This window comes from Sapajus apella, unplaced genomic scaffold (genome assembly GCF_009761245.1).
Source record: "Sapajus apella isolate SASKATOON/1434 unplaced genomic scaffold, GSC_monkey_1.0 scaffold3, whole genome shotgun sequence".
NCBI lineage: Eukaryota > Metazoa > Chordata > Mammalia > Primates > Cebidae > Sapajus > Sapajus apella.
Genome location: NW_022436943.1, coordinates 43,542,963 through 43,555,803, shown reverse-complemented (window position 1 = coordinate 43,555,803; position 12,841 = coordinate 43,542,963).

Here is a 12,841-nt window from a genome sequence, read left to right as displayed (position 1 = left end):
TTTTTTTTTTTTTAGACAGAGTCTTGCTCTTTGTTGCCCAGGCTGGAGTGCAATGACATGATCTCAGTTCACTGCAACCTCTGCCTTCTGGGTTTAAGTGATTCTCCTGCCTCAGCCTCCCAAGTAGCTGGGATTACAGGCACCTGCTATCATGCCTGTCATGTTTTCTACAGCAATGAATGCATATGCCTATTCCAAAAAATTTTTGTATTTTTGTAGAGACAGGGTTTCACCATGTTGGTGAGGCTGGTCTTGAACTCCTGACCTCAGGTGGTCTGCCCGCCTCGGCCTCCCAAAGTGCTGGGATTACGGGTGTAAACCACCATGCCTGGTCTAGACCTCATCTTTTTCTGTGGCTTCCTTGATCCCACCTAGATTTACTTTCCCCCATTCGAGTCTATGGCCTTGCTGTTGTAGATGAATCTCATTTCTTTCCTTCTCCAGCAGCTTTGAAGCCCATATTTATTATTTCCTACATGCTTTCCCGTATGTTTTATTTATCTGTCCCTTACTTTTGTCCTTAAACAAAATATGACTCCTCTTTTCCTCTCTACCAGAGATGGCCTCTGTCAGGTCTCCCCGCAGCCAATGGTAAAGAAAGGACTGTCTTGACAACCCAACAGAAAATGGCCAAAGACTTGTGAGAGTGTCCAAACAACCAACAAACATATAAAAATATGCTTAGTGTCACTGGCATCCAGGGAAATGCAAATTAAAACCTTCATGTACTACCACCACACACTTATCACAGTGGCTGAGATTAAGAGGGCAGAGAACACCAGGTATTGATCTTAATGCTCATACACTGCAAGCGGCAGTTCAATTGGTACAACCACTTTGGAAAACTGCTTGGCAGTATCTACACAAACCAAATACGTGCAGTTCCGTACAGCAATGAATGCTTATGCCCATCCAAAAACATATTCTAGCATACTCATTGCAGTGCCCTGTCTGATTGCCTCAAACTGGAACTATGCAATATTCATCAACCTAAGAATAGAAAAATAAATGATGTTATAGTCTCACATGGAATATTACATAGAAACTGGAATGAATTACGCATAGTCTCATACAACATGAATGAATCTCACCAACAAGATGTTGAGCAATGGAAGCCAGACACAAAAACAATGTACACTACATAATACCATTTAGATAAAGCACTAGAACAGGTAAATCTGTACTGTTAGGAGTCATAACGGTGGTTACCCTCAGTTATCAGAAGAGAGCTTGGTGCTGGTTGTACAGGTGTGTTCATTTTGTAAAATTCATCAAGTTCCACCATTATAATCAAGGTACTTTCATTTTTTTTTTCTTTTTTGACACAGGGTCTCACCAGAGCACAGTGGTCCTGTCATAGCTCACGGTCACCTCAAACTCCTGAGTTCAAGTGATCCCCCCCACTCAGCCTCCAAGTAGTTAGGGCTACAGTCGCGTACCACCACATCTGGCTGATTTTCAATCATTTTTGTAGAGACAGGGTCTCGCTATGTTGTCCTGGCTGTTGGCAAACTCCTGGCCTCAAGGGATCTTCCTGCCTCAGCCTGCCAAAGCTCTGGGATTACAGGTGTGAGTCACCATTCCTGGCCACTTTTCAGTGTTTATGTTATATAGCATCATGTGTCAGATTATCTGGCGGCAGACTGAGATTAATATCTGTGGATGAAAATAAGTGCCTCAAATATACTGGGGCAGATGCTCTCAGGAACAGCATCTGTGAAAGGAGAAAGGCAACAGTGAGCTCAGCAAGCAGGTGAACTGAGAGACAGTCTAAGGCCTCAGCCAAGCCCACTAGGAACTCTACAGCTGTTACGGACTTTCCACCACAAACCCTGCCCTCTGGAAGTAGCCAGCAAGTGGCCCTTCAGGGTTATCTTAAATTGGGCTTTAAGGACTGCGTCTGTACATGTCCACATTGATTACATATCAATTTTTTAAGAGGTATCTTCAAGCATTTGCAATTTAGTCAGTCCTTTCTTTAAAAATGTGGGCTACCATGGGGAAGGGCACATGACCTTGAACCAGGCAGCTCTCTTTAGCAGAGGTCATCTATGGAGAGGGGCTCAGATGAGAGTTACTGACCACCAGCACTCCTAGCAGTCAGGTAAATGAGTGCCTCAGTCCAGAAGGAGGCCACGGCAAGCAGTGCATATGTGAAGACAAAGTTTAAAATCGAAGATTGTGTCTTGGACAATGAATGACAGAAGAATCAACTGAAAGGAGAGATGAACACACGGGACACACAAGATGTACAGTGACCCTATACCGGCACGAAAGTGATTGTATCAACCACCAGTCATTTGTTTCATTATCCCAAACTCTAGGCCAAAGCTATTCCATTAGCCACTTGTCATGAACAGATGCTAATATGTGTGTTTATTCCCATGTTGCTTAATTCCAAGAAGAATTTCCTGTGACTTGCCCAGATACAATCTAGCAAGAGAGACTTTACTTATTAGTAGCCCATTGTGGAATTTCCCATTTACAATGTGGCATTCCAAAGAATGATTGAGCACTTTCAGCCTTGCTGGCTACTTCCAAAGGGCAGGGCTTATGAGCGACATTCCTGCTGGTCAGTGCTGCGGCAAGGACAGCCTTGTCCACTCCAACAGGGCTTGAGCTGGGCAGGTGGATTATTTATTAGAGTTAAGGCTGCAGTTTTCTGGAAGGCACAGATGACTGAGGTCAAAGAGCTCTTTGCAGTAAACATTGTGTTCCCTGTCGTGGCAAGGGGCCCATTGCGAAATCACGTTCCACTGGTTCTCGCTCTTCTCCCTGCCACTGGACTGAATCATCTCTTTGGGTGGGAGCCCACAGTCACTCAATCAATTTTCCATACATTTATCCACTCCTTTTTCTCCCAGGGAAAGGCTGGGCTGGGGACAAGCAGATTGTTCATAAGTTTTAGGCACCAAGAATTCTTCTGCAAGGTGGAGAGAATCATACCACAGTGGCAAAAAGTAGCGTCTCTCTTTGTTCCAAGTTTCATCATAAATGGTTGTTATATTAGTCAGCATTCTCTAGAGGGACAGAATTAATGGAGTGTGTGTATATGTATACACACATATATATACACATATATACACACACACACACACATATCTATAAAGGGGAATTTATTAAGTATTAACTCACATGATCTCAGGTCCCATAATAGGCCATCAGCAGGCTGAGGAGCAAAAGAGCCAGTCCGAGTTATAAAACTGAAGAACTTTGGAGTTTGATATTCGAGGGCAGGAAGCATCCAGCATGGGAGAAAGATGTAGGCTGGGAGGCTGGACCCGTCCAACCTTTTCACATTTTTCTGCCTGCTTTATATTCGCCGGCAGCTGATTAGATGGTGTCCATCTGATGAAGGGTGGGTCTGCCTTCCCCAGCCCACTGACTCAAGTGTTAATCTCCTTTGGCAAGACCCCCACAGACACACCTAGGATTAATACTTTACATCCTTCAATCCAATCAAGTTGACATTCAGCATTAACTATCAGGGTTGTGCTTTCCAACAACGGAACTGAAACAGGAGCCAGGGGAGAGAGAGCTGGGAGCTTGGCCAATATTGGAAGGAAGGAAAGTCTGCCTCTAGCTGTCCTCCTTCTCAGACTTTTTCTATGGAGTCTTAGCTTTCTTTTCTGTTCCCCAACTCCTCAGTGAAAGCCTACGGTGCCCAGGGCGCCATGGCTCTGCCAGTGGCTTTTCAAGGCAAATCTAAATGAGACGAGCACCACAAAATCAGGTCTATTCCTCCCCCTACATCACCACATTTGAGAGGTGCTAGTGGCTTATAGGAAGACTGAGCCCTGGGGCCTCATGTACCCTCTAACGGGCAATTACATACAAGACTATAATGGGATAGAGCAGCCTCGTGGCTCTTTGTTAAAGCAGATTGCAAAGGACTTCCAACGTCACAGGGGTCGTGGTTCAATCTTTTCCCGGTAGCTCCAGAGTGTTTTATGTAACACTTAACAGTTCCCATACTGCAAGTGGACTTGGCAGCAGACACTCTATAAAAGGCTTCCTAAGTGGATGTTTATGGTTCTGTCTTCCAGAAAAGCCTTTCTTTCAAGGAAGCGCTGCTCCAAATTATTGGGACTATTGACTCATAGGACTGCTACGTCTTCAACACAGTAAACACATACGACCCAGATGAACCCATGGTAGGTTAGGAATCCATTCCTTTATCCTCAGAAATTGGCCCAGGGATAGTATGTGATGTAGACCAGACTACTTGGAATACTTGGACAAGATTATTTTATGCTGGAGCAAACAAAAAAAGTATCCTTTCCTTTCTGATTGGTAACCTGTAAGAATCTGAGCCCAGAGCTTCTGTCAGCTGCACAGACACAGACACACACACACACACACACACAGAGAGAGAGAGAGAGAGAGAGAGACAGAGAGGAAGATACAGGGAGAGAGATCAATCCCTGGCAGCCTTTCAGGTTTATTCATCATAACTTCCTTACACTAGGATGAGAAGACATCCAAATGGGTACAGGGTCTATTTGTCCCAGTTCATACCTGCTGTCCCAGCTTAATCATTAACTTTCTTTCTCAAAAGTGTAGCTCATTCTTTTTCAAAAGTGCCCCAGGTGGGTAAGTTTTTTAATCATTGTTCCTGTTGCACTGTGGTTAAGTAAACAATACAGCCTTTTTCTTTTCTCTTAAAACTGGTTCAAGCTGGTTTTCTGTCACTTGCAAGCAGAAAACATTATGACTGATCTACCACTCTTTTCTGAATTAATCAGGAAATCTTTTCCACCGTACAACTTCTGAATCTGACGGCTTGCATTCTTGCTTGAATTCTTTGACAGATGCCTGATTCTGTGCCTGGTGCTTGGTCCCCACTTCCTCCGTGGAATGGATACCATGGGCTCTTCCAAGCCTACTCAACCACCTCGTCCTAATCATGTGTTTCTTTACTCCCTGCCTTACCAAAGGCTATGATAGTCCACAGATGTCATTAGAAGGTTCTGGGACCATGCTCAGAGAGGAAAGGAACGAGGACAGGCCTGGGGAACCGCCTGGGTGAATAAACTTTAACTCTTTTCTATACCTTTATATTCTTCTGCTCAAAATTCAAAGTCCTGGAAGGGACTGTTAATGGGTATGGGACTCGTTGTTTTCATTAGGAGAGACTGGTGAGATGTCACCGTGAAAGACATCTCACTATGACTACACAAAATGAAGGAGAGGCGATTTACTCCCAAAATACAGGTGTTAGCAAAAGAATAGAAATATGTGCTGGGGATGAAAAGCATAATTCAACAATGTGCATTTAATAATTCAATAGTATAGCCAGCTATTTGTATGTCTATACCAATGAGATCTCTGTGAACAATTAAAATACATGTGATTGGTGCTCAGAAGAATTGAGGATGGAGTTGTCGATCTTTCTGGAATAACCAAGAATCCCAAAGATGAACATCCCAAGTGATAATTGAGCTAGTCTTTATCTATAGTACATTTCCACATTTTGTAATGCTGGTAACGACATTTTGGGCTAGTATTTGTAGGAAGTTTTGGTGGTTTCCCCGACATTGCCTCAAACCCACCCTGCTGGGTCCTCTCTATCCTGGCTGCCCTCTTAGCTCACATCACAAGAAAGCTGGCTTCTAGCATCCTCCTATGGTTCAGTATGGGAAGCAGAAAAGTTCCTTTTTAAAGTTTACTTTCTTGTTAAAGAATAAGTGTGTTAATAACTTTGTTAAGCCCTATCCTATGGAGCTGTTAGACATGCCATGCTTACAGGCATGTAGTACTTTCTACGTCCTTGTACTTTAGCCAAAATATCTGTGCTGGACCTGCTTACAGGCATGTCCCAGGTCTCCATTGCTTTTACCCATTTAAAAAAGTTTTAAGTTGTTAGCCAATCAGGTTTTAGTTTAGATTGTGAGGTCTGGCTCCAGCCAACAGAGATCAGACACAGCAGAAGGATGACCCGAAATGCATAGGAAATAAATTTGTGTGTTTTTCTTTGTACTTTGTACTCTTGAGGCAAGATGGCTAGTGAGAGTACTCTTCATGCAGTCCAGGAAGTTAAAAATTGAGTTGCTAAAAGAGTATTTGTCTCAGCACTAATTTTTCTTTGTGGCACCAAGCATCTATTTTCAACATCTATTTCCAACATTCAATCTCCAGCTTGAGTCCGTTTTCTAGCGTGAATCCCATGGCTCTGTACTTCTGCCCCATTCTCTTCTTTTGGCTTCTGACATCATGACTTGTTTTCTTAGTTATGGCACATTTCACCACTCTGATCCTCCAGCACTCCCTCTAGAGCTTCATATTATGATTCTCTCATTTCTCAACATCCTTAATCTGTAAAAGCCCAAAACGAATAAAGAATTCAATCTTGAGTCCTTGTACCTTAGCACTGACCCTTGCAGGAGGCACCTTCAGGGCTTCGCTGATGAAAAATGTAGTGAAGAAAAGTGCTGGTCCTGGAATCAGAAACACCTGATTCACGTTCCAGATCTGCCCATCATCATGACCGCGTAAACCTGGGACCTAGTCTTTCAGCAGAATTATGCCCTGTACCTTTCCAGAAACTCTGCACACAGTTTTGCAGAACTGTTTTATTTGTTGTTGTTTTGTTTTCTTGTTTTTGTTTTTTTTGAGATGGAGTCTCACTGTGTGGCCCAGGCTGGAGTGCAGTGGTACAATCTCAGCTCACTGCAACCTCTGCCTCCTGGATTCCAGTGATTCTCCTGCCTCAGCCTCTGGAGTGGCTGCGATTACAAGCAAGAATCACCACACCTGGCTAATTATTGTATTTTTAGTAGAGACATGGTTTCACCATATGGGCCAGGCTGGTCTCAACCTCTGGCCTCAAGTGATCCACTTGCCTCGGCCTCCCGAAGTGTTGGGATTACAGGTGTGAGCCACCGCGCTCACCCCCCTCCCATTTTTCATTTTGTTTCCCAGTGCATTTCCTCCAAATGCATTGTGTAGATTATGCTTTTTGTCTCCATCTCCAATTCAGGTCTAATACAAGCACCTGGACTTGCTTCTTGATGTATCTTTCTGCTGCCCGGGTGCTGACTTTTGGCTGTATTTCCTGTCTGTCATCCTACATGGACCCAGCAGATATAGCCTCTCCAGATGGGCTCTGCCATGCTGCTTCCATTGGATAGTTTTGCATCCACACTCATATTTCTGCTTGCCCCCACAGCGGCCAGCATCCCAGAGAGAGAGGTCAGCATTCAGTGAGTGCTGAAAGAGGCTGCCAGAAGCTGATAAGGAGACATAACAGATTGCAAGTAAAAATGGGGAAGGAAACAGTAAAACAGAAGCGAAGTCAGTTGGTGGTCATGGAGAACGAACGGCAAGGAGCTCAAAAGGAAATAGCTCTGCACTTTAACCCTTAGTCAGCATGAATTTTTAAACAGGGAAGCTTCACGTGAACTTAATCTCGCGTCTAGACGTTAACCATAAAGAAATGCTTCCACCAAGAAAGGAGAGTATTGAATGAGAACTTGTGTGAGCCCTATTCTTATTTTTTGTGGTAGAGTTCTTTTTGGGGTGGCCGGGGTTAGGAGCGGGGGCAAATGAGAGGCAGTCTCTGTTCATGCAAGGGGTGGTATCAGCCCTTACAGACCCTCTGATTGTCTGAGCTCACCAGAGTTGCCAGATGAACCAATGCACGCTTTGTTTCTGGACTTCATCTTTTTTCATATTAAGAGGTTTACATCATCCAAAGTCATCCATGATGTAGTTGATGTGAACAGAAGTCATTTCCAACTAGTAAGAAGAGAGTACTTCAGCCCCTGGTTGAAACTGGCTAAAGGGTGGTGTGTGCATTCTGCTCCCCTCCCAGACAACTGGGAGGGAGCTGGAATCAGGAAGCCCCCTAACAATTACGTGCATTATATTAAGCAGCCATAAATGTTCACAGCCATTGAGCTGTTTTTGCTCTGGGCACTAATAATCTTGAATTGTTCACAGCCACTTTCTCTCCTGATAAAACTCTGGGGTAGTCAGTAACTTGTTAAACTGGCTGGATGATATGGTCACCTAAGTAAAAACTCCAGCACATTCTTCTGGACCTCTCATTTACATAAGAAAGGCCCAACACAGCAGCTGGGCGCAGTGGCTCACAACTGTAATTCCAACACTTTGGGAGGCCAAGGTGGGTGGATCATAAGGTTGGGAGTTCAAGACCAGCCTGGCCAATATGGTGAAACCCTGTCTCCACTAAAAATACAAAAATTAGCCAGGTGTGATGCCTGTAATCGCAGCTACCTGGGAAGGTGAGGCAGGAGAATCACCTGAACCTGGGAAGTAGAGGTTGCAATGAGCCGAGATTGTGCCATTGCACTCCAATCTGGGTGACAGAGCAAGATTGTGTTAAAAAAAAAAAAAAAAATTAAGGTGGAATTGATAAAGCATTGTGAGAGGAATTAGAAAGCGATTACTTGGGAGGCCGGGTGCGTTGTCTCATGCCTGTAATCCCAGCACTTTGGAGGCTGAGGCGGGCAAATCACAAGGTCAGGAAATCAAGATCATCCTGGCCAACATGGTGAAACCCCATCTCTACCAAAAATACAAAAATTAGCCAGGCATGGTGGCAGGTGCCTGTAGCCCCAGCTACTCGGGAGGCTGAGGCAGGAGAATCGCTTGAACCTGGGAAGCAGAGGTTGCAGTGAGCTGAGATCATGCCACTGCACTCCAGCCTGGCGACAGAGTGAGACTCCGTCTCAAAAAAAATAAGTGACTACATGGGACTATGTACACAAAGTAAGCAATATACTTAATAATGTACTATGAACCCAGAATATCTGAGACAGGCCTCAGTTAATTTAGAAAGTTTATTTTGCCAAAGTTGAGGACACGCCCATGGTACAGCCTCAAGAGGTCCTAAGGACATGTGGCCAAGGTGTTTGGGGCACAGCTTGGTTTTATACATTTTAGGGAGACATGAGACATCAATCATCATATGTAAGAAGTCCATTGGTTTGGTCTGGAAAAGCGGGGCTACTTGAAGCAAAGGTAGGAAGGAGCTTCCAGGTCACAGACAGGTGAGACACAAATGGTTGCAATCTTTTGAGTTTCTGATTAGCCTTTCCACAGGAGGCAAATCAGATATGCATCTATCTCAGTGAGCAGAGGGGTGACTTTGAATAGAAGGGGAGGCAGGTTTGCCCTAAACAGTTTCCAGCTTGAGTTTTCCTTAGTCATTTTGGGGGCCCAGAATATTTTCCTTTCACAGTACATAAAACACTTAGCATGTGCACGGCACATCATAGACATTCAGTAACTATTGCTATTGTCAGTGAGGAACTTGTTAGAGTCTGGAATCCTGAGGATTTGGCTCGATTCATTTTATGGTGGTTCAGCGACCTCAGATCTAAAAAAAAGATCTCTGCCCTCCTCCATCCTTAAGGTCAACCCATACTTTTTCTCTCTAAACTCTAAGAAAGACACCAGATTAAAGGTCTCCTGTCCTCCACCAGATGTCAGTCTGGCCCTGTTGGTGTCTTAAGAAGGACCTAAGGAAAGAGAAGATAATAGCTCACTTCCAGAAATTGATGAAAAAGAGAGTAGAATGTCTCTTACAGGCTATCTGAGAAAGGAAGCAGGAAACAGACTTCAGCAAGACTTCAATGCTAGTCTCACTTACATTTTAGGAAAGACAAGGGATATTTACAAATCTGGAGAAATGTTTACAAACACACACTTTCATTAACAAATGCTCATCAAGAGGCTTTGTGCTGACATTTTTATACCTAGGGATATAAGAATTCATTGATGCAGTTCCAACCCCTACAGAGCTCCGACACTCGCCAGTTACTTTTGGTTGCCCACCTGTGGTGTTACAACTTAATATTTACCATAGCAAAGGTGTCCAGCAAATCAAGGCGTCAATCATTGTGTTGAATGAAATGAAACAAAATGCATGGATAAAAACAAAGGGTCTGGGTGTTGGCTTCCAGAATAAAACCTACAAAGGAATCTGAAAAATAAGCTACTACACCTGCAGTACGGGAGCAAGGAAAACCCAGCAATGAACCAAATGATAGGGAGTGATGTTGAGAAGAAAGAGGAAAGCAGGTGAAATCGCCAATGCCTGCAGAAGAAAAGCAAGGATGTGATGGCAGCAACCAAGTTAGAGGAATGAGCCTTAGATCCCTTCTGCTCAGGAGGCGGCTGAGTGTGGTCCCCAACAGCAACACTAAAAAAGTGGGGTCCAGGAGCAGTGGCTCACACCTGTAATCCCAACACTTTGGGAGACTGAGGCAGGGGGATCGCTTGAGGTCAGGAGTTCAAGACCAGCCTGGCCAACATGGTGAAACCTCATCTCTACTAAAAATACAAAAATTAGTTGAACGTGGTCGTGCACACCTGTAATCTCGGCTACTCTGGAGGCGGAGGCAGGAGAATCTGTTGAACCTGGGAGGTGGACGTTGCAGTGAGCCAAGATTGCGCCACTGCACTCCAGCCTGGGTGACAGTGTGAGACTCCATCCCAAAAACAAGAAAGAAAGAAAAAGAAAGTGTGGTGTTCCCGAAGAGCAAGCTCTTGCTCTAGATTGTCTTCTTCCAGCATGTGCATGGTAGGCCAAGGCAGGCGGATCACAAGGTCAGGAGTTCAAAGCCAGCCTGACCAACATAGTGAAACCCCATCTCCACTAAAAATACAAAAAGTAGCCAGGCATAGTGGCATGTGCCTGTAATCCCAGCTACTCAGGAGACTGAGGCAGGAGAATCACTTGAACCAGGAGGCAGAGGTTGCAGTGAGCTGAGATTGCGCCACTGCACTATAGCCTGGGCAACAGAGTGAGACCTCCGTCTCAAAAAAAAAAAAAAAATCTATGATTTTATATGTTTGTTTCCATTTATGTAGTAAGTTGGGAAGTGAACACCTACTATGTGCAGGGAAATATATAGAAAGCAAACAAAAATAAGTTGGGAGGGTGTGAAGTACTGATGAGAAGAAGGAAAACAAGGTGGGTGGGTAAGTAGGGAATTGAATGAGTGGATTATCCTGTGCTTGCAATAAAAAAAATACATATTTTAATGACATGAGATGGGATCCTACCTCCTTTCATTCTACATCAAGCATGAAAACACTAGAAAGTTTTTAACATTTTGTGTAGACCAGGATGGCCAAGAGAAAATCTGATGAAACGGGGGTCTTTCTCTAACACAGACAGGCTGGTCTGACATTTGTCCCATTTTCCTTAGAGCTTCCCGTGGTTGTTTCCCTCATTTTCTGCTGTTATGTACCAGACCCGGGAGCCCCTCTGCTTAATAATTAGCTAGCCTTGATATTCCATGTCACTTCGTCCTGGGGTTTTCTGGGTTCAAGAGCAGGGGCTAGTATTCTACCTCCTTACCTTTCACGGCTGCAAAAATAGTCAAATGTTTTAAAACCTGGGCTCACACTTACCCACACATTTTCAGAATTGAGGTAACAGACCGGGTGTGGTGGCTGATGCCTGTAATCCCAGCACTTTGGGACGCCAAGGTGAGTGGATTGCTGAAGCCCGGGAGTTTGAGACCAGCCAAGCTAACATGGTGAAACCCTGTCTCTACTAAAAATACAAAAATTAGCTGGGCGTGGTGGCAGGTGCCTGTAATCCCAGCTACTCAGGAGGCTGAGGCAAAAGAATTGCTTGAACCTGGGAGGCGGGGGCGGAGATTTCAGTGAGATCATGCCACTGTACTCCAGCCTGGGCAACAGAGGGAGGCTCGGTCTCAAAACACAAACAAAAATTGAGGCAACAGAGCATACATCTTCCCTTTCTCTTTCTTCCATCCTCTGGGATTGCATCTCAAGAGGTATCGGTGACCACCTGTATTAAGTTTCGATGATGAATTGGCCTCTATGGACCTAGTCATCTCAGACTTCACAAAAAGTAGTATTTAACCCCAAGGGAGAAAAGCACATTTTAGAATAAGGTAGGGAGTCCCAAGAGGGGAAGAGAAAAAGTCATATAAGTAAAATGACATGTAAAAGAAAGAGTTGTTAAGTCCTGAACTAAGAAAGTGGACACCCGAGCCAAGTTCTTTACAGAGCACGCTTTATTTTGCTCAGTGCCTTCGTCAGATGTACATGGCATGCGGCAGCCTGTGCTTCCTTCCACTCTCTGACCGCAGAAAGCTTGTGCTAACAGAAGCACAGAGGAGTGGTGTTACTTACATAATTCTGGCATGAATCTCCTGTAGACTTAGGAGGTTGCCCTCAAAAGACAAACAAATAATGTCTTAATTAAGGTGTGTTCAGGAACAAGAACCTCCTTTGTTATCAAAGCGAAATCTCCAAAATACCCTGCGAAAGACTGTTTGCTGTATAAAACACACAGCACCTAAATGTTGATTACTCTGATTGCTTTTCTAACAGGCTGTAAAACTGCTGGGAGTCTGACAGGGTGATAAGTAGATAATATTAAGCAGTGTTTTGGAATTATTCTGTGTGACATTTTAAGCTTTAAAAATCGTTTGGGAAGTTATTTATAATTTTTAGTTTTAAAAGCTAGGTAGCTGAATAAGGATCTAATGCAAAATTATTTTTGCCTTCTGCCAATTTACAGCCAGGATTCCAGAGCTGGCCAGGTGCAGTGGCTCACGCCTGTAATCCCAGCACTTTGGGAGGCCAAGGCAGGAGGATAGCCTGAGGTCAGGAGTTCAAGACCAGCCTGACCAACATGGTGAAACCCCATCTCTACTAAAAATACAGAAATTAGCCAGGTGTGGTGGCAGGTGCCTGTAATCCCAGCTACATGGAAGGCTGAGGCAGGGGAATTGCTTGAACCAGGGAGGTGGAGGCTGCAGTGAGCCAAGATCGTGCCACTGCAACAGAGCAATACTCCATAAAAAAAAAAAAAAAAAAAAAAAAAAAAAAA